This window comes from Mirounga leonina, unplaced genomic scaffold (assembly GCF_011800145.1).
Source record: "Mirounga leonina isolate KUSES-001 unplaced genomic scaffold, KU_Mleo_1.0 Mir_224, whole genome shotgun sequence".
Taxonomy (NCBI): domain Eukaryota; kingdom Metazoa; phylum Chordata; class Mammalia; order Carnivora; family Phocidae; genus Mirounga; species Mirounga leonina.
In genome coordinates, this window is record NW_023270615.1 from 9,393,170 (window position 1) to 9,417,851 (window position 24,682).

Below are 24,682 nucleotides of genomic sequence, written 5' to 3' on the forward strand. Positions count from 1 at the left end.
GAAGAGTGAGTCCCTGTCCGCTGAGATTGTTTGATTCCAGCACTACCAAAGAAGACTGCAGTGCGGTGCTTTGTGAAGACTTTTTTAATATGGGAGGAGAGAGACCTCTATCAGAGGTAGTTCCAGTTCAAATCGTGCTCTTTCATTCCTGCTCTGGTTAAGTCAGTTTAAAGTTCCTATGCGTCTGTTACTCTTCAGAGAGCAAAAGCTGTCAAAACAGGTTAATGCCATCACCCAAAACATTTGGCTGTATGTTGACAACTCGTCTGGAAGAATTGATCAGGATTCATGCAATTTAGCCACTTATGAGTTGCCAGCAGGTGGTTAGTCATTCGAGTCAGCAAAGGCAGGTTCCGGAGGTGGGGATGGTTCTGGATCCTCTTTAGCACAAAGTCATATCAAATTCTAAAAAAAAAAAAAAACAAAAAACAAAAACAACCTTCCTGTACTTCAGGCCATTTTCTTGTATTATCTTTTCTCTGAGGTAGCAGAGATGAAATTAGTTTAAAGGGTGTTTACTGTCCTATAAATGTTAAGTAGTATCATCTTTATTCCATCTGAAGATCTATGTTTAGAGAAAGAAGAAAATGACCTCCTGATCAGAAGAGGAATTTAAGACTCTTTGAGTTTGGAATATATTAACTTTTTCTGTGTGAAGCTTTTTCTTTTCTTTTCTTTTTTTTTTTTTTTTTAAGATTTCATTTATTTATTTGAGAGAGAGAGAGAGCACAAGCCAGGAGGAGTGGCAGAGGGAGAGGGAGAAGCAGGCTCTCTGCTGAGCAGAAAGCCTGACGTGGGGCTCGATCCCAGGACCCCGGGATCATGACCTGAGTCGAAGGCAGACACTTAACTGACTGAGCCACCCAGGCGCCCCTGAAGCTTTTTCTGAAAGGTGAATATTCTTTCTTGTTCACATTAAGCTAATGAGCTCAAGAGCTTGCACCCTTTTTTGTTGTTAAACTTCATGGCCGCCCCACATACTGTTATATTGTTATCAACGTTTGCCCTTGTACTCTAAGGGTATAGTAAGGATACCTGATATTTCTATAGCTATAAGCTTTATTACTGCTACTACTACTATTACTAGCATTAAACTTGTATATTTTTGGGGCGCCTGGGTGGCTCAGTCGTTGAGCGTCTGCCTTCGGCTTGGGTCATGATCCCGGGGTCCTGGGATTGAGCCCCGCGTTGGGCTCCCTGCTCTGCGGGAGGCCTGCTTCTCCCTCTCCCACTCCCCCTGCTTGTGTTCCCTCTCTCGCTGTCTCTCTCTCTGTCAAATAAATAAATAAAAATCTTTAAAAAAAAAAAAAACTTGTATATTTTTTTTGCCACGTGTAGGAAAGTGTGCTAGGCCCTTTATTGCTGTTGCCTTGTTAAAGTCACACAACAACCCTCTGAGGTGGAAGTTGGGTTGATATTCCGGTTTTAACGTCGCGCATGGCTGACATGTGGTAAAGCTGGATGCAGACATGACCCGGGGCTGCTTTCACTCCCATGTCCTCGGACTCCCACAAGAACGCCTGCCACCCCCATCTTATAGATGGGGAAGCTAAGGCTCAGGGTCACAGGACCAGTGAGAGATAGAAACAGACTCAAATTGAGGTCTTCTGACCCCAAAACCTGGCGTTCCCTCTACAGAATCACCTTAACCATAGTCAGTGGGAATCATAGGTCACCACAGTCTGTGCCCTTCCTGCCCTCCTGGGAGCTTCCATGAAGAAGCCAGAGAAGGGGGGTTGACAGGAGACCTGATTTCTGTGATAGCCACAGCTGTGGAATTTTCCCTCTCCCCAGTCCTTACCAGAGTCAATAGCTTAGAAAAGAAGGGGACACAGCCGCTTCCCCAAGATGAACCAGCAGGTCAGTGTGGGGAGCTTTGGTCTCATATCCTAGGGGGACGTGAAGGCTGTAATCAGATTATGTGTTTGCAGAAATGCCACAGGCAGAGAGAACTTTCGACCTATCTTAGGTCGTTCTTATATAAAAAAAAAAAAAAAACCTCAGGAAGCCCCAGAAAAGAAGCACATTGGTGTTCTGTGTTCACCCTTCTAGTGAACATGCTGGTTTTCAACATTTGGGAGGTCACAGACCCCTGAGGACAGCACTTTTCAAACTTTAGTGTGCCTCTGAATCCCCTAGAGGACTTGAGAAAACACAGACCCCTGGGCCTCACCCCCGAGTCTCTGATTCAGGAGATCTGGGCGGGGCCTGAGGATTGCATTTCTTTTTTTTTTTTTTTTAAGATTTTATTTATTTATTTGACAGAGAGAGACAGCGAGAGAGGGAACACAAGTAGAAGAGGGAGAAGCAGGCTTCCCCGCGGAGCAGGGAGCCCAATGTGGGGCTTGATCCCAGGACCCTGGGATCACGACCTGAGCTGAAGGCAGACGCTCAACGACTGAGCCACCCAGGCGCCCCAGGATTGCGTTTCTATCATGGTCCCAGGTGATGCTCTAGCTGCTGATCCAGGACCCACAGTTTGAGAACCACCACTTTTGGGAATTTGGTTAAAGCTCTAGACCTCCTCCTCCTCAGGTAGATACCAAGTTGCTAGTGCGGGTTTATGAACTCTTGAACTCTGCCAAGCGGGTGTGAGCACTGGTGAGTGGTTGGGTGTTGGTGGCATTAGGGAAGGGTGTTAAGTCCCTGAATAATTTGACGTTGCTTTGGTGAGTCAGTGAGGACCTGCATCGAGGACACTGCATCTAGGACACGTGGTGAGTCGGGTAGGAGCTGCTCCTGGAGGGCTCGGAAGGGACACTGCCTATTGGGGTGAGTTGTAAGATATTGCTTAAAAACCGTTTATAGTATTTGCAAAGTTGTTACAGGCTGGGGCTAAAATGCTTCTTAAAATATTGACAGTTGCAAGGAAATGCCGTTCTCTGATCCATACAATTAATATTTAGACTCATCTTTTAGACTCACTTTTTAATTGTGGTACAATATACACAGCATGGGCGCCTGGGTGGCTCAGTCGTTAAGCGTCTGCCTTCGGCTCAGGTCATGATCCTGGAGTCCCTGGATCGAGTCCCACATCGGGCTCCCTGCTCGGCGGGAAGCCTGCTTCTCCCTCTCCCACTCCTCCTGCCTATGTTCCCTCTCTCGCTGTGTCTCTCTCTGTCAAATAAATAAATAAAATCTTTAAAAAAAAAAAAAAACAATATACACAGCATCAAGTTTACCGTTTTAACCCTTTCTAAGTGTACAGTCCAGTGGTGTTGAGTACGTTCATGTTGTGCAACTGGCACCACGGTCCATCTCCAGAACTTTCTCTTCCTGCCGAACCGAAATTCTGTTACCCATGAAACAACTCTCCTTCCCCTGTCCCCCAGCCCCTGGCAACCACCGTTCTACTCTCTGTCTCTGTGAGTTTGATTGTTCTAGGTACCTCGTGAAAGTGGAATCACACAACATTTGCCCTCTCGTGAATGGGTTAGAATAATTTTTGAAGAAATTGTGAAATGGTTAGAACATGCAGTAATAACACCCCGAACAATGAATGGAATGTAAACTAAAATAGAACTTGAAAAAAAAAATGGTGTGAAAAAGCTTGATCTTTGGGCTTAACAGAGTCCTCCTTTGCAGACCACTGTGACTTGAAATCTATTTGTTAGTGGACTGTAGGCCCAAGGCCACTCTGGGGATGTGGATGGACTCCTTTTCCTCTCCTGCCAGGTGAATCTTGGCTGGGTCTCCACCCCAACCTCATCCGTTCACTTACCCATTCAGCACACCCTAGATGCCAAGTCCTGTTCAGGGTGCAGTGACCTAGAGGGGAAGCCAGAGTCCTTACACTCCCCTCCTGCCTCTTGGGCCAGAGCTTCCACTGGAGGCTGGAAACTCAGAGTGAGATATGCTGTGTCAGGTTGATTTCCCAGGTGACGACTTTTAACCCTGTTGATGGGAATCTTTCCACGGAGTATCAGTCCTTCCATGCCTTAAGCATAATGTGGCAAACATAATTTAACCTTCCCTCCATAACCTAGGTCTGTGTTGCACTGTAAATATTGATTTGCTCTCCCGCTAAATGGCTCTGAGCTGCAGCATGTAATTCAGCAGGCTCTGCTGCTTTAGCTCTCAGCTTTCATATCCCCTTTTCATCTGCTAGCTCGAGGAAGCTCTAAGGAAGAATCAGGTATCCCAGCCTTTGAAAACCAGCTAACTGGGCCGAAGACAGCTTGTGACAGAAGAGAGACTTAATGCCCTTCAATATCTCTCTCTCCTTCTAGATATTTAGAATTCCGATTGTTTGGGTGGGCACGTGGCCACGAGAATAGGGAAGACCACATTTCCCAGTCTCACTTGGAGCTATGCATAGCCAGCATGACTAAGTGCCCACTAATAAGATGAGAATAGAATGCATCTTCAGGGAGGTGTTCTTAAAGAATGGGTTGTGTTCTTCTTTCTCACATGCTTGGTACATGGATGTGGTAGCTGGAACTCTAGCTTGAACCATGAGGATAGAGAAAACACATTTGGGAAGATGGAACAGAAAGCTTGAAGCTGTCTAGTCTCACATAACTGGTGCTGTCATACCACCCATCATCTGGATTTTTATGGGGAAGAGAAATGAATGTATACCTTGTTCATTCACTCTTAGTTCGTATCTCAGTTACTTGTAGCTAAACCTCATTGTAACTAATACTAATAGATAAATTTGATGAAAGAATTTAGATGCCTGGAAAATAAGTATGTTTCACATCAGTGGTTAAAAAAAATTGTCAGCAGGGGCACCTGGGTGGCTCAGTCGGTTAAGTGTCTGACCCTTGATCTCAGGTCAGGATCTCAGGGTCATGAATGAGTTCAAGCCCCACCTTGGGCTCCATGCTGGGCATGGAGGCTACTGAAAAAAAATTTTTTTCAGCAGAACTCCAACATATAAATAGATAAAAAGGAAGTGGTTCTGACTGGGTGGAGGTATCCAGAACCCCCTGGCTCAGCTTCCCTTCCCCTCTACCAGGCTCCGAGGCAATTCTTACCATGAATTGCTAAAGAACATAGTTTGGAAACTGGTGTGCGTGACCTTAAGGTTTTACCAAGGTTAGATTCTGGGAGGTAAACAGAGCCGTCCTTCAGATCCCCCTGATTGTTGAGCTCACCTTGGGATGTCTCCTTAGGCATCTTATATCATCATTTACCACCAGCCCAGTGGATCCAGGGTATCTAATGGCATTGTGGATATGACTAGATTTAGCTATAGGCTGGGGAACTTTTAGCACCTTCAGCCATTTGAAAATAATCTGTGAACCCATGACTAAGCAAAAAATACCTGTGACTATGAAGGAAAGCAGTTATCATGCAACCCATACCCTTTATAGCATGGGAAACAGGGGGTTACTCTCAGACTGCTGCCAATGGATATAAAATGGCATATGAATTAGAGCTCCACTAAAATACTTCTTGAAAGAGTGACATACATAGCCCCAAGCTCCGAAGAACAGGTTGAACTAGGCAGTTTCAGAGGTCTTTGCCATTTTATAACAAACTGTCATTCTATTAATAATCAGGAAGGCAGAATTTGGGAACTAGGTAGATTTTCCTTAGCATCCTTTGAAGTTCCCCATAAGTACAGATTCCCATGGAAACCAAAGTAGAAGAGAAAAAGGAGATTTAAAATAGTAAATATTTAATTATTTAAATGCTTCCTGAAGATATTTATTTAAATATGTATTACAAATATTAAATATTAGGGGCACCTGGGTGGCTCAGTCGGTTAAACATCTGCCTTCGGTTTAGGTCATGATCCCCAGGTCCTGGGATCGGGTCCTGCATCGGGCTTCCTGCTCAGCGGGGAGCCTGCTTCTCCCTCTGCCTCCCTCTCTCTCTGTCTCTCATGAACAAATAAATAAAATCTTTAAAAAAATTAAATATTAAGTATTCCTTTGACTTACTGCCTGCTTGGTGTTTAGTGTTAGACCTCGGGGGGAAAGGCAACATTACAGACACGACCTGGGCACCTAGAAGCAGCTTTTGTACAAAGTTGATTTGAGTCTTAGTATTCCATCTCCTTATTGTTCAGACCATCACCTCAAGAGTGAACTGTAACAATCTGTGGTTGTAGAACATATATTTTGCCATTAATGATACTTCTCATAGTTGTCATGAATTGAGTATTTACTTCATGCCAGCCTTCATATTAAGTACTTCATACCACATTTCTCAATTAATTCTTACAATTAAATTGTAGTTGTTAATATCCCATTGGACAGGTGAGGAAATTTATGTCCAGAGAGGTAACTTGCCTCACTAGTAACAGCAAAGCGTGTTTCTGGCCTCTTAACGGACTCCAAAGCAGTGCTCCTAGCCACTTTTTCTGCACCAGAAGGTACTCTACAGTTGTTTCGGGAAATACCTGGTCATCAGAAAAGTTCTGAAAATGGTAGGTGGAAAGCGTTTCAGAACTCTTTGGGCCATTAGTTGGATGAACCTTCCCATTAGCGTTTTTCTGTTCACAGGAATCCCTAGACATGTTATTATTATAGATCATCATAATTCCCAATCATATCATAATCATATAATCATATCGTATTTTGCACAACTGCATTATATTCACCACAACCACCCTCCTCTGTAATCTCATCTAAATGGTTCTAGGTCATTCCTCTTCCCTTCACCCACTCTCTGATTCCTCTCACAGCCTTTGGTTTACCCTTCACCTGATCTCCTCTTTCACGGGAAATAGTAATTCGGATAGATAAGGAGTGCTGATGGCCCAAGGGCCAGTTGGACATACTGGCTCACCAGAGGAAATGGGGGCCCGAAAACTTGATTTTACCCCCCGGTTCCTTGTGACTCCAAGTCTGGTGTGTGGATCAGTAACAGCAGTACCTGGAGCTGGGAAAAAATGTAGACTCTGGGACCCCACCTAAACCTACTGGGTCAGATTCAGCATTTTAAAGACAACCCCCCGCCCCACCACCAACGCCTGCCCAGATAGTTTTAGGCACATTAAAGATTGAGAAGCAATACCATCACCCATAACTCCAGCCATGATATGGCGTAGATCATCCCAGAGGCCGTTGACAAGGGGAAAGGGTAGGCAGAAGCTGCAGGAAGAAGACCCAGACCCTGGTCCCAGCTCAAAGCTGTGATACGCTAGTGGGAGGAGAAGGCAAGGCTTTCTCAACAGAAATAAAAATCATCTCATCTTTGGAATCTGTGGACTCTGACACCAGGGGACCCAACACCTCTATTATTGCACAAATGCAATAAAAATAGATTCAGCCCAACTTGGAAATTATTATAGACAGTTAAATAAGAGTGGGGTAGTCAAGGTCAAGAAAGTCATTTAAGAGAGCTTCACTGAACAAATTTCTTTTCCTAAGTAATGAGTCCTTCAGGGATGAAAAGAGCTGATGAAACAAAAGGTTTTCTTTTAGAAAAGTAATTTTGTATTTTGTTTATTTGCTTAATATGTTTTTTTATTTTGTTGTGATTTTTTTTAAAGCTTAACCCTCTTATCTACTCTGGCTTTCATTGAAGCCAATAGGAGTGTGAAAGAATTGACCTCATTTGAAATTTCCTTTCAGCAAATGGACAAACCTTTGTTTTCTGCTCCATTGTTTTCTAAACTGGTGCATAAAAATAATGCTTGTGCTTCAGGCCTGTGCTTGCAACGTTAACCTCCTGTGATTTCCTGATCCGCATAGTACATCTGTTCTCTGCTTACACAGGAACCTCGGCTCCTCACTCTCTCCGTGTCTTCTTCGTGTTTTTCTTGGCCTCTGTTGATGGTTGTCTGATAATTCATATGGTTATAATTCCATGAATATTTTTTCAGTTTTAATTGGATGGGATCTGAGCAAGTGAGATATCACACGCTGCATTTTTTTTCCTCCCGAAGCAACCTCGTATCTTATATGCATGAGAGTGTGGTTGCTGACTTAAAAACCAGTTCTAAAAGAAAAAAATGTCATACCTCTAGAGATTATAAATGACTAGACAAAGATAAGATCAAATATATTTGTATCAGCTTCCAAATATTGCGAAAAGAAGAAAGAAATACAGTCTGTTACTTGACTTTCAGTGGGTAAGTTTTTAAAATATAATAGAAATGCAGACTCTTAGCTTTATATTTTAAATGGATTACCTTTGGAAAATACTATGATAGTGTGAGGAATGGATACTGCTGTGCAGAGGGTTAGGGTCTTCTGACAGTAATAAGTACTCTGCAGTATTTGAATGACTACATTTCTTATGTGGCATTTTATCACACTTCTTGGTTGCAGATGCCTTTTTTTATTTTACCTCATTGAATATGGTAAAATGACATACCATTCCTAAGTATGTAAAAGGCCTCAGGCCCCAAGTACACTCATATTTATGGTTTTGTTTTCAGGTTTGACTATTTTAGTCTTAACAATATGAAGAAAAGCTTATATAAGAAACCACTTTTCTTTGGACCCACAAAGCGTAAGCTGTGGGTCCATGAGAATGAAGGAAGACATCATAAAATACTGTGACAGTAGGATGTGGAGTGACTTCAGTTTCCTGTTCAGCATTCTAATGGAGGTAATTTAGGTAAATTGCTAATTATTGAAAATGATGAATATATCTATGAAGGAAAGAAGGAAGGGGAAAGGAGGAGGGAAGAAAGGAAGAGAGAGAGAGAGATGGAAAGAAAGAAAGAGAGAGAGAGGGAGGAAGGAAGGAAGGAAGGAAGGAAGGAAGGAAGGAAGGAAGGGATCATACAAGCAAGAAAATATAACCCAGTCATAATGCATTCTGTAGAATTGATTTCAGCACTGATCAAGTAAGGTGAGGACTGGTCACTATTACTAAAAACACCTATCCTATCAAAGTCAGTTAGGAAACATGAGCGAGGATTGAGGACCTGGCTTGTTGATCCTGGCGCATCTAGTTGATGGCTTGTGTATTGGGCATTCAAAAGAAGTGGCAGGCGTGGTCCTCTGTTTTGAGATGTACACTTAATTGAAGACATTGGACATCTTATACATCAAGATATTTAAGAATATTGGTGAGACATCTACTTCTGAAAGTGTGAAATGTTTTTCCACTGGAAGACTTTTATATTAACTGTGGATTCAGGAATCCGCAGGAGCAAAGTACAAAAAGACCTAGAACTAAAGAAAAGGAAAGAAGAAAGGCGTGAGGAGGGACAGGGAAATGCAGTTAACTGGAAAACATCGGGCTTGAAATCAGAAGCTCTATTTTGAAAGCATTTAGAAAAATGGAGCCTACTAGGCAGTGCATTCTGTCCATCTGGAGCCTTCCTTGGCATCACATGCAATTGTTTACCTCCTCTCGTAGTTTGGGACCTTCATGCAGGGCCTCCTGGAGTCATGGCAATGATAGGAGAGGATCTTCTTCATGGGTCTGTTCGGGTTTGCTCTTGTCACAAAACTTCCTGCTGCAAGTTCCCAGTGCTTTCTTAGGACTTTGGTTTGAATGTTGAGTTTGGAGCTTTCATCAGGTACCCAGGTGTGTCCCCTGCCCACCTCCACCTTGGAGAGGTGAGGCAGAGGGGTGGGGTGGGGAGAAGCCAGGAGAAGCAGAGTGTATGCACTTGGCTGGAAAAAGACTGACGCAGTTAATAGACATTAGAACATGATTCTCTGTCTGGAAATTGAGGGTGATTATTTCTCCTTCATTGTGTGCAGCATCCTTTTGAGATCGTTTGGGGAGGGATTTTGTCAGACTGGAGAATTGTGATTAATGAGGAAGGCCTTGTAGAGCCAGCCTGTGTGAATGCATTATCCTCAGTTGCTTTCCCATCTGTGCGCTCAGATTCCTCAGGGCCAGAGCTGCAAGGCCTTCAGAGCTGAACTGGTCCAGCGCCATTATTTTGGATGACAAACAGACACAGAGGGGGTAAGTCAGGACCAGCACCGAGGTCTCCTGTGTCACAACATCTTGTTCCCTTGGCCACACGACACCAGTCTATCCCCCATTCAGCTCAGCAGCTCTTTATTGATCCTCACTGTGTCCCATTGAACTGAGCTAAGCCCCGGGGTTTCTAAAATAGGTAAGATGTGGTCCCTCTCCATGAGGAACTCATAGTCTGGGTAGGGGAGAGAGAGATTGATAGCACAGCTCATCACTTTTTTAAAAAGTAAGGCAGGAATGAGCACGGGCATAAAAACATAGCAGAGGAGCATGACGCCATCCCATGAGCACTGGAGGAGGTACCATTGGAGTGGAGACTTCAAGGACCAGCAGGGGTGAGTCCTAGGAAGAAAGGTGAGAGGCCTGTCCGGAGGAGGGAACAATGTGAGCCTCGCCATTGTGTTTCCTGCCAAAGCACTTCCTCATGACCCTCAGTTGAGAAGTGGTATGGATGGTCTCCTTGAATCTAGTAATCCTCTTTCTCTTAAAATTCAGGTGGAGGTTGTGGCAGGTATTTTGAATTATTCTTTTCCTATTTCATCTAGTGGAAGATTGACCTAAAATGTTTGACCAGAGAGAAATAGAAAAGCCAATCGCAGTTTGAACTGCTTGAATCTGATTCAGTCAGGATCTCAAGTCTTTCTACTCATGATTTCAGCTCTTTTGGGGAAGCGACTTGAGTTTTTGATGGGCCACAGCATGAGTTTACGATTTAATGTACTAAAGACTACCCCAATAACCTGGAAGGCCTGACTGAAAAGCATGAGCCAAATGAGCTACTGATGGAAAGCTGTGTGCCAAGACCACCCACCCCTTGTTTCTGGTGACTCTGTGCTCTCACTCTTGTCACAACATACCATACATACCCCTCTAAAGAGTGTTCTTAATGCTTGTGAAAGAGGAAGGTGAGCTAGGGTGTCAGCAGCTCCTTGTTAAATGGAACTAAGGAATAAGGAGGTGAAAGAGAAGAGCAAAGAGAGAATAGTGGAAGAAAGCCTTCTATGTTTGGGTTTCACCTCACACCATTTCATCTTTTCTCATGAGTGATGGAGTCAAGCAACAAGCGTTGACTGAGCATCTTCTAGGTACAAAGCATTGTTCTGAATGCTTTGAGGATGTAAGAACAACAAGATACACTTCTTCTCTCAAGCATCTATATTTTAGCTCAGGAAATACGAAGCACTTTGTGATGGTCTCATGCCATGTAAGGTAGAACTCTACTACTTACTTGTTTAGTGGGTATGTTATCGTTGGCAAGTTGCCTTACCAAATCTGACTTTCCTCCTCTGTAAAATGGGGGTGCTAGCTTACAGGAGGGATGTGGTGAGATTACATGGAATAATCGATGAGAAGTATGTCACATGATGCCTGCTATATAATACATACTCAGTAAATGGCGTATCATTATCATTGTGGGGTAGAGGAGCTAAGTTCTGACATCTAAGATCTGATGTCAACACTGACATCTATGCATAGGTCTTTAACAGTAACATCAAACCTAACATGTCCCAAAAATGGTTACTTTTCTTGTCTCATCATCCAATTAAATGGTGTCACCATCTAACTAGTTGCTCAAATCAAAGACTTAGGAGACATTGATTTCCTTCCTTATTTTCTTCCTTAATTTCCAAACACCTAGCAACTTTTGTCTGTACCACTGCTAAAAAATACAAAGAGTTTGCCTGCTTCTTTTCTGTCTTCATTGCCTCCACTCTGGTCCAAGGCACCATCATCTCTTGCCTCAACTACTGGCCCCTGCCTATGAACACTTAGACTGCTAGACCCTTTCATTCTCCTACTGTGACCTTTCTATTCCTCCAATATGCCACACCTTTTTTTTTTTTTTTTGCATCAGAGCTTGTACACTAGCTATTTCATCTATTAGGGATGTTCTTTCTTCCTCTTCTCTCTTTAATAGCTTCATTGCTTGCTTGCTTGCTTGGGCAAAGCAGGTCTCTGCTCAAATGTCTTTCCCACAAAGTCTTCCCTGACATGGTCTGCTGCCTCACTCCTCACCCAGTTTCTTGTATCGCGGTACTCTATTTTGTACCTTCTACAACATCTCATAGAAGGGAAAATATACCGGAGAATCTCATAGGATGTTTTTAGGCAAGGGCTTGAAAGTGGCTTACATCACTTCTGTGCCTCTTCCTTTAGCCAGAGTTCAGTCTAATAGACCAACATACCTGCAAGGGGAGACTGAGAAGTGTACTTTTCTTGTGTGCCCAGGAAAAGGAAGCAATGTGGGGACACATCATTGATTGCCACAGCTCACATAACTGAGATCCAAGTGTGAGGTTTCATCTAGATACTCAATAACACCATGGTCCTTTTTTCCATCTCCATCTCTGGATTCCCTTCCAGTTTGACTACATGCTCAGATAGGCTCTCTCTCACTGAAGTAAGATGAATGCAGAAGCTCCACATCTTGCCACCTACAGTAGTAAATAGAGTCTTTCCTGGAAGCCTCAGAAGTCTCATTGGTTCACCTTCCCATCACATAACCAATTGTTTTGACCAAGGGAATGTGACCTCAGAGAAATGTTTGTTCTCCATCCCAGGATTTAGGGGATGGGGAGAGGGGCAGCTGAACCATAGGGGATCAAGACTGGGGGTGAGGTAAGATACTGAAAGAGCTCTTATGGGATGAAAGGATGCCAGTGGCAAAAATACCAAATATCCACCCCAACAGCTTATAGGATTTATTAACCAACACTGTACAATTCTAAATATTCCCCAAATTAGTTAATCTAAGGATTGGTGTGCCACATTTTGAGAAAGATTTTTCTTCTTAAATTGCTCTGGCAGCAATGGGCTATATCAGAAGCATGTTGTACAGCCACAACTATTTGTGAAAGTACAAAGAAGCTCTTGATGCTTTGATTTGTCTTACTTTAGTCTAAATTTTTTTGTTGGTGAAGGATAAACCTAAGTGGCTTCATTCCAGTTAAGAAATAAGTATTTATAGGGGCGCCTGGGTGGCTCAGATGGTTAAGCGTCTGCCTTCGGCTCAGGTCATGATCCCGGGGTCCTGGGATCGAGTCCCACATCGGGCTCTCTGCTCCTTGGGAGCCTGCTTCTCCCTCTGCCTCTCTCTCTCTGTCTCTCATGAATAAATAAATAAAATCTTAAAAAAAAAAAAAGAAAGAAGTATTTTTAGATGTGAGTTGTAATGGGCAGCCAGGACTCACCTTATATCACCCCATCTCCAGTGAGTTCACAGAGAATGCAGTTATACTCATGATAAGTTTGAAAGAAGACTGAGGAGCTGAAATAAGGTGAGAACAAGACCATCAGAGGGGAGGAACTTGTAGTCATGCCGTTATTTGGATGTCATAGTGTACATTGAAATCATCCAGGATTACGATGCCAGAGAGGGACCCAGAACCCAAGACATGAAGCTGAGGGTCACAGAGATTGTTGAATCGATGAAACAATAGTGGGTGATGTATAGTGTGATCAGGTGAGCTTCAAAGCTGAGGGGGTTTTAGGGAACAAGGAGAGAATGATGTGGAAGCAGCATCAATAAGGAAGACACCAACTACTCCTCCTCCTGGTCCTGCTGTGGTAACGAGGGCCAGCCACCATTTTGAGAACCTTACAGAGGAGGCAGTGCCCTCATGAGATCAAGCTGTGGCTAGAAAAAGAAGATAAAGAAGAATGTTCAGCCAAGAGGTTGACTTTAAGATCTTCTGCCCAGTTTACCATATTAGCTCAGGTATGGGCTGAATCAAGGAAGACCCTTGTGTTGGTCAACCAGAGACCCCCTTCTGTTCATGTGCCAGCCCTCCATTAAGTTCAGCAGATACTGTGTGAACAAAGCAGACACAATCCCTGTCCTCATGGGGTTTACAGTCAGGTAGAGGAGATAGACATTAAATAATCAGATAAATATCCGAATATAAGTAGAAACTTTGATGATAGAGATGTGCAGAAGTTCAGAGCATAATACAAGGAGATCTGATTCTGAGCCGATTCTCTGCAGGAAGGCGTAAGAACACTCTCGGTGTCTATCTGGATACAACTATTCAGTGCTCGGTATTAACTATGTAATGACCAAACCCTAGAAGTATAGTCATCTCTCTTTTTAGTGGTTATATGTGGGTGGGGTGTCGAGTGATGGCCCCAAGTGCTTGCCCCAGCAGAAATCCTGTTGAGCAACCACAATGAGGGTTCAAGAACCCCATGGCAACAGAACAAATTTCATGGGCCAGACCATTAGCCATTGTGGTAGGGTTCCATCATGAAGCTACAAGACAGGCATATACATGGGTGGATGATCCAGAAACAGGCCCAGTTTGAAAATGCTGGAAAAGGTTGCCTGCAGGTAGCATGGCTGACTGCAGGGCTGTGTAAGACTATATGAGATGAGTGGGAGGAAGGCACATAGTCCCCAGTTCGAGGAGTATTGAAGTGTTCAGCAGGTGACGAGAACAGGCCTCAGTACAGGGATTAAACTGGAAATCCTGTCACCAGAAGTGGGCCATTGGTTGGGAACAAGGTCTCATGAACAGGGAGGAAGCCTGCTTTTCAGAGCATTGAGTATAAGTCAGAAATAGTCAAGGGGATCTGGATACTGAACCTTGGATTTCAGACCAGTGCTCCAGAAATCCCACCACCAGCCAGTCAGAATTGAGTTGTGGGGATCTGGCTGGGCCGAGCCTGCAGCTGGGGTCAGATGATGTCACTGGGGCTCGTGGAAGTAGCATCAGCCTGGGAACCAAAGCCAGAGCTGGATCTGTTCTGAAGTGCTCCTCTTTTCTCCAGGGTGCTTCAGCCTAGGGCAGCCTCTTGCCCTGGCAGGAATGAAGGGTACACACCCCTTCCCTTATGTCCCAGGCTCTTCTCTTCATCCCCTCTGTTTTCAATCAGAGGACCCTGACAGGTTTAGGGTCAAGTAGCTAAGTTAGCTGACCTAACAGATGATTATGGTCCCGCAACTATTTTAGTCTTTAAATCTTTCCCTTCTTTTTTTAGTATTTTAAGGAGCAGATAATTTTGCAGATGAAAACTTACTGGTTAGACATGGTGTTATTACTAGCTCACATGTTATTATGTGCTTATCTAGTTGCTGGCACCATAAAAAAGTGCCCAAGGACAGGGACTTTGTTTTCTTCACTACAGGATCCCCAGTGACTAGATTAGTGTCAGTCACAGAGTAGATGCTCAGCATGTTTGTTGAGTGAACAAATGTGAATAAATGAATAAACAAGAGAACATTCCATTCTAATAGGCTTGGATAGCTCAATTCTGTTTATAGACATGTTATATCCAAATAAGATAATTCACAGGTTTAAACTAGTTATCAAAGGATTCCTCTGGGTATCACAGGCAAATGACGACTAATTCATCCTGGACAATAAATGACCATTTCCTTATTTTCCTGACTACTCCAAGAGTAATTCAAGTTTTTATGTCAATTGAAACTTTGATCCTTTCTTCTTGCTTTCCTACGAGAGAGCAAAAAATGAGCTGTGCTTATTTGTATCTATAACCAATGAAATGGATTTTACTTCATAGAAAGGATATTATTTCCTCTTTAAAATGGACCCATGGTAAAGTTTGCTAAAATTTACTGAATGCGTACTGTGTGCCTGGCACTATTCTAAACCATTTACATGTATCAGCTCATCTCTATAATAGTTGCATGTGTTGTGATGATGATGATGATGATGATTACTACTCCCATTTTACATATAGAGAAATTGGGGTACAAAGAGTTTAAGTAACTAGCCTAAAGTCACACTGCTAATCAGGAGAGGAGCCAAGAGTGTTCTTAACCACTAGACTGTATAGCCTGTAATGTACCTGGAAGGGCTCATCAGTCAACATGACACAAGTCTTCATTTATTGAGTAAATAGAGGGTAAATAAGACATGTTGACTCATAGGCTTCTTGTGAGGATCAAATGAGTTAATACATGCTAAGTACTTAAAACAGTATCTGCCACATGGTAAGCGCTCACCAAATGTGAGCCATTTTCATCCACCACCACCCTCAAGGAGCTCACGATACTGTAGAGATGGCAAGCACAGATAGATACGCTTTCTACATACCTGCATTTTTATCTGGGTTTGGCCAGTATTTTCTTTCACTGCTAGAAGTTGGGAGGAAAGAGCCAGTGACATTAAATGAAGTTTAATTAGCAAATACACAGGAAGGGAGTGTGACTCAATACTGGAGAGATTGCAAATCTTTGTCATTCTTCCACTGATCTGATAGAAAAGCATTTTACAAGTGGGAAGAAAATGGCTGACATTTACTCAGTGTTCACCATGTGCTGGACACTGTGAATAGATTATGCCCTTGAATCCTCCCCACCTCCCTTCCAATTATGTACTATTATCCACATTTAGAAGATGAAGACATGGAAGCCAGGAGAGGCATATACTTGCCCAGGGTCCCCCAGCTGGCTAGCGCACCTTCCAGAGCCAGTATTTTTAATGATTCTGCAGTACCACACATTCCAGCGTTACAGGGTGAGAGGAGGTGGGTCTACTGCCATCTGAAGCTTTTTATGAAATCCAGGGCATAGTCGGGATGGAAACCCTGGTAATTTTTTTAAACTATGTAATTATAAATCTCTTTTAAGATGATTTTTTTTTCTTTTAAATCTCATTCATTTGCTGGATCATTTTCTTGAGCTAACTCTAATAACACCATTTTAGTATAATTACTTGAGATATGGGAGCTTAAGATAGAATTCTTAAGAACAGTGTCTGATTGATGAAGGGTAATTTTGTAGCACAGTAATAGATTTAAAATAAATCCCAGTTGTCAAAACCATTAACACCCAGGATTTCTATACAGGCTGATTGTATGTGTGTTCATTCGTTTGCTTCACTCAGTCATTCATTCGTTCATTCAGTATATATATATATATGTCATAAGCCTGCTCAGGATCGGGTCTAAGTGAACGTGACAGATTCCAACTTGCGTGGATCTTTACTCACTGCCATAGCTGAGGGGACCGAGAGCGCAGGCAAAGGCAGGAAATTAGAGGGACAGGTAGCTAAGTCCCCAGTTAGAACAAGGAGCCCCAGTGGTGGGGCTGGTGAAGTGATGTCCCGATGGGACCTGCCTGAAGAGGAAGAAAAAGCCAGTAGGATAGAAAGCCAGAGGGTTCCAAAGGACAGAGGAGGGCCCATCCGTAGTATTTCCCCATTTTACCAGTGAGGAAACTGAGTAGAGGAGCCTGGGGAGCTGGGATGGGAAGCAACATAAGCCAGAGAAGAGAGTAACAGACAGCCTGCCTAAAATCTGCAGAAATACCCAGTTTGCATATCCTTTTATCTCCAAGTCTGCAGTTCAGTTCAATGGGCTGATCCATCACTGTCCCATTGCCTGATTGTCAAGCATGGAGGGGAACGGTCCCGATAGTGGGAGAGCTATGTGAATGGCCTGGAAGCAGGTTGGAAAGTGCGTTTTCACTTCTGTGCTGTACATGGGAACATTTATTAAGAGGGTAAATGTCGTGTTAAATGTTCTTACCACAACTAACCCCCCACCCCCAACAAAAAGACTTTTTTGTTTGGACCTCTGCAGTATCTAAAAGGGGGAGCTTAGCTATTAAAGGGCTTTCCACTGATTGTTTATCTTACTTCGTATCTGATCCTTTACATCAGAAGACAAACTTGGCTCTCCTTGATCTGTGGGGTGCTAGGTTTAGATGCCTATGGGCACTTAAAATAGGTGTATCGTTGGCAAAAAAATGTAGCTTCTCCTTTCCCTCTTGTGTAAATAACTTAAGCATCACTAAAGAGACGACCTCAGGCCTTTCCTAAGAGTCACATAGAGCCAGGGCACATTTTATCTGCTTGTGAAAAGCTATTGTACCCTCACAAAGACACTTAATACATTGGCCCTCAAGCTGGGACTCCAGTTATCAACCACCTGGCCTGTCCTGGGCTGCAGTCCCCATTTCACAGGTCACCTCCAACTGTAGGCCAATGCCCTCACAACATTTCTGAGAGGGAAGCAAGGCCCTTGTCTTCACCCTTAGATTATCCTCAAGGAAACTGAGGCTCAGTAGTTGAGGTGACCAGACCAGATCACAAAGCAGGAGGGAAGAGGTAGGGTTTGCCTTCACATCTGCTGCGCCTCAGGGTCCTCTCTCTGGGCCCTGCTTATTCCCTAGGGCCCAGCCAGCAAGGAGTAGCTGCAGAAGCCTTCCTCCATTCATTAAATATTTATTGGGTGCCTACCGTGTGACAGAAACTATTCTACCTTTTGTCCTGAAACCAGATTTCAGAAGGCAAAATGAGAGAGTCCTTGAAGTGTGGGAGTTCCACATCCCGCATGGGGTGAGGTCCCTCCCCACCACACACACCTGAAGACAAAATAACTTGGCCCCTTGCATCATGGAACCTCTTTGAAGGAGTCAGAACTCTTTTTTTTTTTTCCTTTCCTCCCTGCAGAGCTAAGCTTCTGGATGCACTAAAGTAAATGTCAAGGATGTTTTCCAAGTGAATCTTACTGGCTGATCTTATTTTTACTTGCAACAGAAATAATAATTCTGGCCACGCTAACATATAATCCTGAGGTGAGGAAATTGCAGGGCAGGGTAAGGGGAAAAATGCATTTTGACACTCTTCCTTCGACTGATACCATTTATGTGGCCTATTGTGCACCTGAATTTGATTCAGGTCAGATGTACCAGGAAATTACAATGCCAGAAATGATGCCGTGTGCAGGGCATTTCAGTGGCGCCCTTGATTGGGGCCATCTTTGATCTCTGTCACCTGCTGCTCAGGAATTGGGTGACTATCAATTATATAAGCTCTCCGAGGCTCAGAGAGGCATGTCAAAGATGGATCCAGGTCAGAATATCCGTCAGGAATCTGGGAAAGCAATTCAGCTATTCAACGTCGGGACAACTAGTCAGCTCCTAATGGGTCTTCATTTGATTTAACTGTTTGAGAACTTCATTTGATTTAACTGTTTGAGAACAAGCCCATAAAGCTGCCAAGGTGACCCAGAGAGGGATCCATGGAGTTTAGGTAGTGGGAGCTGGAGGTACTTTATATAGCCCACAGGATTCTGTCGTCTCCACCAGTATGGGTCACGTGGAACACTTCAGTGGAGTGAAAAGCATTTCATGCTCTTGGTTTTTCAAAAGAGGCCTGTCAGCAAGTTTCCTAGGGCAAAAAATAAATGTGCCATAGTCAAACTTCACTAAGGGTCCTATCCAATTAGATAATGTCATCCCACTGTGAAGAGGGATCCAGGGCTTGGCTAGAATAATAGGATACTACTCACTACCAATAGGATTTGTTAGCGAAGACCAGTAGGATTGAGTGGAGTCTCCTTTGCCCTTCATGCAAAGTCTGTCTTCTTTTCTCCATACCTATTCTCTGTCCTCAGGTCAGGCCCAGTGAAGAAAAGTTTGTTCTCTGGCACTCTGGTCAGAATGAAGGTTTCTAGGACTTCATTCAAAGCAAAAGAAGCAATATTTGTTGAGCATACACTCAGTGCTAGGCACTGTGCTAGAAACTTCCCCAGTATATGCCCTTGGCAGACATTTCTAATTGACAACAGCATTCATCCATTCAGCCTAGATTCAGGCTCAGAATCCTCAGTAAAGGGACGCCTGGGTGGCTCAGTCTGTTAGCATCTGCCTTCAGCTCAGGTCATGATCCCAGGGTCCTGGGTTCGAGCCCTGCATCGGGCTCCCTGCGGACAGACAGCCTGCTTCTCCTTCTCCCTCTGCATGCTGCTCCCCTTGCTTGTGCGTGCATATGCTCGCGCTCTCTCTCCCTGTCAAATAAATAAATAAAATCTTTTAAAAAATATTTTTAAAAAAGAATCCTCAGTAAAGGGCTCCTGGCAGCCATAGTCAATCAGTAGGGTTTGTCCCACATGCATGTGCCATCCAGGTATTTAAAAATGATTTCCTCAAAGACAGAGACCATGGCCCCCTATCTCCTCACTCGTGCTTAGCTGTGTTCACTGCCCAGTAAAGGTCCTCTGTTAAATTAGGGCTTGCATTTTCAGAATGGTACCCACAAGCAGATGTGGTTATGTTTTTTTAAGGAAGTGGGAAAAAAGCCCACCTGGGGCTGCAGATAGCCACAGCTCTGGGTCGGAGGCTGCCTGATAGTCGGGTGTGCACGGCCATAAAAACCACGCGGCGGCTAATTGGCTTTTGAGAAATGGGGTAGAACCAGGAAGAATCCAATTAGATGCACTACCAAATTGGCTTCTCTCTGTTTTCTCTCCTTCCCTTCCTCCTTCCCCACCCACTCATCTACCTCTCCCTTTGCATCTTCTCATAGTGACGATACATTTATGGGAATCAGGTAACATGCATTAATCGAGATCTACAACTTTTCTGTGAGCACTGTGATAGGTTTGATAAGACACTTAAGAACATTGGTTTAAAAGTCAGACTGCTGGGTTTGGTCCTCACTTTCTTCCCTTACTAGCTGTGTAACCTTGGCCAAATTGACTTCTCAAAACCATACAGTTGCAGCAGTAACACAGAGCTAATACCAGCATCACTATGTTGTGAGGACGAAAAGTGATTTCACTATTAGGTAGATGAACATAAAATATAGCCCGTTTATACTCTGATTGAGGAATTAGGTTGGCAAAATAGGAATGAAACAAAAATGCAGATATTCCTCCTAGAGTTGGAGTCACCATAATGCCAATTGGTTACCCGAGCGCCCATAATCTGGGGAACATGGTGTCCATCACGTGTCCTCTGTCAGCGACAATCCAGACCTGCTCAAGAATTAGTACCATCCCTAGAAAAACTGCCCCTGCTCCAAGTGCAGCCCAGTGGTGCTCTCCGTGTAGCTTTGTATGTTAGCACCACTCCACGCAGCTTATGCTCTGCTCACACTGGTCCCTGCATGATAGGTGGAGAGTGGAGGAAACCCTCAATATCAAGCTGCACGTTAACAAACACTGAATTTTTTTTGGTGATGCTTGGGATTTTTTTTTTTAACTGTATCCTTTTTTAAAGATTTATTTATTTGAGAGAAAAAGAAAGAGCATGAGCAGGGGAAGGGGCAGAGGGAGAGAGAGAGAATCTCAAGCAAACTCCCCGCTGATCGCAGAGCCTGATGCTGGGCTCAGTCCCGTGGCCCTGAGATCACGACCTGAGCCAAAATTAAGAGTCAGATGCTTAACCAACTGAGCCACACTGGTGCCCCTAGCCTTACATTTTTATCTACAAAAATCTCATGGAAATGTCTGTAGGAACTAGAACTCAGCTATTTCTGGAACTCTGTTCCCTAATTCTCTTTTGCCCATTGAAAGAATGGCTTTCTATAAAGTAGTTTCTGACACCCCCGGTTTTCTCATTGATTCATTAATGCATCAATTCATCCATCCCTCCTTTCTTTCCTTCCTTCCACCCATCCATTCAACAAACATTTAGTGCCTAATACGTGTTAACACGGTGCTAGGTGCTGAGTATACTGATACAAAGACACAATCTCTATCCTCATGGAGCAGTATAATTCTTGTGAAGTTCTGATAAAATTGCATTTGTTAACATACATATATCCTGTGATAGTGGACAGAGTGCACTGCTAAGCTGGGTTCTAAAGCCTGGGCAGGGAAAGAACAGAGGAGGTCACAGTGATGGCCACGGGGGAGGGCTCCCTGCTCCCATAAAATCCACCACATCTTCCTTGGCCTCCCTTCTGCATAATAATATTCCCAGTTATAGACAATTGATTTCTCAATCTTTGTAAAGTATGAATAATAAAATGATTTCATTTTTAGTAACTTTGTGATTTTTTAAAATTTAAAGCATATAAACTAAGTACAGTCAATGTGCTTATTCTCAACCAGATCAACACCTCACGGCCCCTTCTATCCAGAAATTCTGGGTGAAATTTAGAGAAAGGAGAAATCAATAAAAGTGAGAAGACTCCGAGAACCTCAGGCAAGGGATGGTCTGTGAATCAAGCCTCACAAGATGCTTAAAAAATCTTGACGCCAGATGCCCTGGGCATCCATACATAATCAGCACATGCCCTCAAAGAAAACCACCATGCGGCCGGGTGTGCTCTGGTTTGAAGCCTTAGGGTCTGCGAGGACCTAGGAAAAGCTGTGGTGGTTGAATTCTGTGTTCCCAGTGTACAGGGCTGGCTCCTTGCTTCTCATGCTGTGTTGGGCCTTGCCAGGGGCTCCCCTGGCAGCACAACTGGGATGCTCTCATTTTGCTTGGTTGATTTAATTTCTCACTATAGAGGAAGTACAATCAATGTTTTCTAATTTGCCTCTAGACTCCTCTAACAGTTACCTCCAGACTGCAAATCCGAGGCACTTTGCTTTAGATCAGCTGAGAGGTACAGAAGAGGGTGCTTGCAGAGTCACATGGGACAAAAGGATCGCTCATGCTGGGCCAGTTCTGGTGAGTGCCTAGGTTGCTCCCATGCTGGGAGTGTCATGGTGGAGAAGTCCAGAGACGTGGATTCCAACTGTGTGGCCTCAGGCAGCTCACTTAACCCCTCTGGACTTTTTCTCATCTGAAATATGAAGAGCTTAAAGTTTCCTCTACTGTGGTTAGCTAGATCATTTCAAGTAGCTAAAGGATGAGCGTTCTTTATTTACCAGTCAGATATTTTCACGGTCGATTCCATTTATGGGAGGTGATACTAGGTTTTCACAATAATGATAATTGTTTCTTTCATTGTCTTTGAGTGACATTTTCCTCATGTGGTTCCTTCACTCATAAGCCGAGCATGACTCCTTAGCTGCCTTGTCCCCGTGGTCCTGAATTGTAAAACCTACAATCTCCTTTCCAAAGCTTTTTCCCTTGGTCTTTCATTTCATGACGGTCTTGAGGGGAAACTCTTCATGTTGTGTGTGGGCTGTGCTGGAGTGGGCCCTCACTGGAAAACCACTTGGGTGTTTTAATGTGGGGTTGGTCCAGCCCAGGGCTTCCCAACCGTCACTCAGTCCCATGCAGCCTTCGTTGCTGTCGCCATGTCCGTGTGCCATAATCTACTACTAATCATTTGACATTTTCTTCAGACTAATTGGGTTTATTTTTCACTCAAGTAAAATTATTTGTGAAGTTCTTACAAGTATGTTTCAGTTACCTAAAATAGGAGTAAAGCCAGCACATCAAATAGAAAGAATTAATCATGACCCTTTATACTGTTTAAACTTTAGTTCCCTAGGACCTCATAGGATCTCTTTTGCCAGAGTTTCAGTAAGAGATTAATACATTCATTTGCTTTGTGGCAGGCTATCTACATACTTAGAGACTTAAAAAATTTTTTTTTGTTTCTTATTCTGGGTCTAGTCTCCTGACCAAAATTGAAAGAAAGGAAAAATTTAAGGTTGGGGAGACAATCTCCATATTACAGAACTTTTCTACAACCCAGTAGCAGAAAACAAACAATCCAATTTAAAAATGGGTGAAGGACTTGAATAGACATTTTTTAAGAAGACATACAGACTGGCCAACAGGTCCATAAAATGGTGCTCAACACCATTTTGAGTGACTGGTCATCAGGGAAATGCAAATCAAAATCACAATGAGATTTCACCTCACTCTTGTTAGAAGGGCTATTATTTAAAAGAGAGAGAGAGAGAAAGAGAAATTAAATGCCGGCAGGGATATGGAGAAGAGGGAACCCTTGTGCACTGTTGGTCAGTGTAAATTGGTGAAGTCTCTGTGGGAAACAGTATGGACGTTCCTCAAAAAATTAAAAGCAGAGCTACTGTATTATCCAGCAATCCCACGTCTGGGTATTTATCTGAAGGAAATGAAATTGCTATCTTGAAGAGATATCTGCACCCCCATGTTCGTTCCAGAATCAGTCACAATAGCTCCCAAGACATGGAAACAACCTAAGTGTACACTGATAGATGAATGGATCAAAAAACTATGTCTATATACAGTGTGTGTGTGTATATATATATATAGTGTGTGTGTGCACACACTTGCACACAAACACACACACAGGAATATTATTCGACCATGAAAAAGAAGGAAATCCTGCCATTTGTGACAACATGGATGAACCTTGAAGACATTATGCTAAGTGAAATAAGTCAGACCAAAAAAGACAAATACTGTATAATCTTACTTATATGTGAGATCATAAAAAAAAGCTGAACCCATATAAATAGAGAGTAGAATGGTGGTTGCTAGAGGCTGAGGACTGGGGGAAATGGGGAGATGTTGGTCAAAGGGTACAAACGTCCAGTTATGAGTAAGTTCTGGGGATCTAATGTACAGCATGGTGACGATAATTTACAACACTGTGTTGTCTGCTTGAAAGTTGCTAGGAGAGTGGCATTCGTTCTAATGTTCTCCTCATAATAACAACAACGAGAAATTGTAATTAGGTAATGGATGTGTTAACTAACCTTATTGTAGTAAACGTTTCCCACTATGTGCATGTCTCAATTCATCCCATTGTACACCTTCAACTTATACAATGTTTTATATCAATTATATCTCAGTACACCTGGGTGGGGGGAATTTTTCTGGAAGCTTTTAAAATACAGATCCCTGTGCCCATTCAATAAGTAGCTGTGACCCCAGATGATCCTCAAACAGATCCAGGGAATGAGCCACATTTTGAAGTTCTCTACCTGCATGGAAAAGTCCCTTTTTAAAGATAGCTGGGGAGATTTTTGTTTTATCAATAGTACATTTACTTGGAGATACATAAATAGGTATATAAGCATATACACATATACAGACATTGCTGTTTTTTTGTAGGAGAAAAAGTTTGAATGTCACCAATTTCATATTACCTAATAAGGTTTGAAAGAAAGTGTCGTAAGTGGGGTCAGGGGAGAGGAAATGTCACTGAACATGAACGCACCGCTCAGTGGTGTTTCCGAGCCGTTGCCCTGA

The 24,682-nt window shown here is 43.2% G+C and overlaps 1 protein-coding gene across 2 annotated transcripts in view; it reads left to right on the forward strand.

Annotated features, from left to right (window-relative positions):
- Positions 1–21,500: 21,500 nt before the first annotated feature.
- The window catches only part of APBA1 (amyloid beta precursor protein binding family A member 1), a 128,739-nt gene continuing 125,557 nt past the window's right edge, over positions 21,501–24,682 (forward strand). For both annotated transcript variants that reach the window (XM_035029078.1, XM_035029079.1), the window contains exon 1: positions 21,501–22,216. The gene's annotated coding sequence lies outside the window, so the exon portion shown is untranslated. The remainder of the gene's footprint in view (positions 22,217–24,682) is intronic.